Below are 2,837 nucleotides of genomic sequence, written 5' to 3'. Positions count from 1 at the left end.
ACTGAGCACTCAAACTGCAGCTACCCAAATGGAGATGTGCCCTGAATATAAAATGCACATCAGACATCAAATGCTTACTGCTCCCCAAAATGCAATAGGTCATTAATAATTTTGTATTGATTAAATATTTAAACGATTTTCATATATTACAGTTAAATAAAACATATTATTTAAATTAATTTTACCTGTTTATATTTACTTTTTAAAATGTGGCAACTAGAAATTTTAAAATTATGTATATGGCTTGCACATTTCCACAATGCTGAGATGAACAACTTGTGAGTTTTTTGTTTGTTTCTTTAATGTATATATGTTAAACATTATATACATCACCATACCTTAAAAAATATCTCTTTGACATGCCTGCCTGGAGGTGGGATAACTCTATTCTTGCCACCAATCAAGTAGATGAACCTATTAAAATGCATTCAACAGAAATGAAATCAAACAGCATTAAGCTATAAGGAAAAGTATTTGTTCAGGTAACAGTAAACTAAGCCTGGAGTACTTAATTTGGAACTCTGACTCTATTTCTTTTTAATTCTCTTAGTTAGATCCAATGCTCAGGCAAAGTGGCACATCTGCAACTGGAAAAAAAAAAAAAAAACCACAGAGAAAAAAGAGATAATCTCTTCCTTGAGTCTCTGTTTTAAAAACAAGAAAACTTTTCCAGAAACCACTAATAAACTTTAATTCCATCTCATTGTTTCAAACTGAGTCAGATCCCCAGTCTTAAACTAGTTCTTGTGAACTAAAAATTGACATGTTCTTATTACCTTAGATAGAGTTGCTTGTATCAATCACTGATAAAAAGAAATGGAATTAATAAGGTTCAGTTGAACTAATCATGAAACATCCCCAGAAAAGTGAAGTTGATCTTCCAAAGTGCAAGGCCATCACCTGATGGGAAATAAATAGGGTGGAGGAGGATAGACTGAAAACCAACAACAGTAGGTGAGACTCCTCTTCTGTTGTATAGGGTTATTATTTTGGAAAAGTATACTTGATAACGGTATTTTTTTTTTCAAATCAACAAGTCTTTTATTGGATCATTTAACTATCACAATTAGTTCTTTGGAATCATCTGGCATCATGTTTATGTAACCAGACAACTGTTACAACTTATTCAGCTTGCTGAACTGTCCCTTTTACAGAGACATAGATGCCATCAAAATTTTTTCTGATACTCTTATTTTTAGCTGTTGTGGCTTGCTGAATCAAAGCAGTTGAACTTGAAGCAAGTTCAATGTCATTTCCTTCCAGGACTAAGTCATCTTTCAGGACTTGAGATACTGAACAAGCAACACCTGGCCTCATCTGAACCCTGTGGAGATTATATATATATATTTATATATATATATTTGAGATGGAGTTTCACTCTTGTTGCCCAGGCTGGAGTGCAATGGCGTGATCTCGGCTCACTGCAACCTCAGCCTCCAGGGTTCAAGTGATTCTCCTGCCTCAGTCTCTCAAGTAGCTGGGATTACAGACACCCGTCAGCATGCCTGGCTAATTTTTTGTAGTTTTAGTGGAGACGGGTTTCACCATGTTGGCCAGGCTGGTCTCAAACTCCTGACCTCAGGCGATCCTCCACCTCAGTGTCCCAAAGTGCTGGGATTACAGGCATGAGCCACCTCATCTGGCCTTATCCAAGAAATGTCTGATTTCAACACGAGACCTAATCTCAGGGATAATGACATGGATGGGGAAGTGAGCATCCACAGACCTCATATTGTAATGGAAGTCCAGTGTAACACCTTTGATCATGTTCTGTATGTTACTACGAATAGTGCAAACAGTAGCCACTTTCTTTCTATTTCCCCCCTTCTGTCAACCTTGAGCCTCTTCTTTCCCTTTCCAAGGAGACTAAGTTCTACATTGATGTGACTGAAGTCCCTCTGCAGGTTTCCTCTGGGGCCCTTCACAAAAACTATGCATCCCTTCAGAGTGATGTTGACATTTTCTGAAATATCAACAGTCTGCCAAGAATGGTCTTCATTCTCACAGTAGATGTGGCAAACACTGGTAAAAATTTTTATATTTTATACACACACACACACACACACACACACACACACACACACATATATTAGAACCCAGAATCCTATCACTTCATAATATGATATTGCTGACTCTCTCCAGACAGCTCTTCAGGTATGCCCATAGGCAAAAATTGTGTAAACTATGTATAATTAACTGTCACCTTTTTTCCCATGCAATCTGCTGTAGAAATCTTTTCATTTAGATTTATATGACGATTTTTGCTGGCTAAAATATCCCATTGTAAGCAAATGCTTTAGTTTAGAACTTTCCAGTCAGCGTGCCATGAATGGACTTCAGGTACATCTCAAGCTGTTAATCCACTCAGTCTTCAGTGTAGCCAGGTGAAGCCAGGGGCTTCCCAGCATATAGCTTTATTAGAGCAAGATTCTGATGGCCCTGCTCAATCATAAAATTTGTAAAGCATAGCCACTAATTTCTGCCAGTTTTTGATATTTCTGTTATTTTGAAATTTTCATTATTAGAAACAAATTACTATAAACATTATTAATCATATATATTTTCCCAGTTGTTGGTTCTGGCAATAAAATTTTAGACACTTATATTTTCAGCAGGTTTTTTAAGGCTTCAAGAAATAGACATGCATAACACTCTTTAGGTATTAGAACTTTATGGTTGAGAAATATGAAGATGTAGAAAGATAGTGGTTACATTCCCATCAGCTCTTCATCAAGATCCTCATCAAGTTCATTTGATATCACTTGGGATAACAATTAGAAATAAGGTGATCTGTCTCACTAGACTTTCTGATATTTAGACATCCTAAAGTGGAGTAA

The 2,837-nt window shown here is 36.4% G+C and overlaps 1 pseudogene; it reads right to left on the bottom strand.

Moving 5' to 3' along the window:
- Nucleotides 1-614: 614 nt before the first annotated feature.
- Nucleotides 615-1,999, bottom strand: LOC108586589 (annotated as a pseudogene).
- Nucleotides 2,000-2,837: the final 838 nt, after the last annotated feature.

Source organism: Papio anubis, chromosome 5 (genome assembly GCF_008728515.1).
Source record: "Papio anubis isolate 15944 chromosome 5, Panubis1.0, whole genome shotgun sequence".
Taxonomy (NCBI): Eukaryota; Metazoa; Chordata; class Mammalia; order Primates; family Cercopithecidae; genus Papio; species Papio anubis.
The sequence above is the reverse complement of the archived record's forward strand: the minus strand, read 5'-3'. Positions and strand labels throughout refer to the sequence as shown.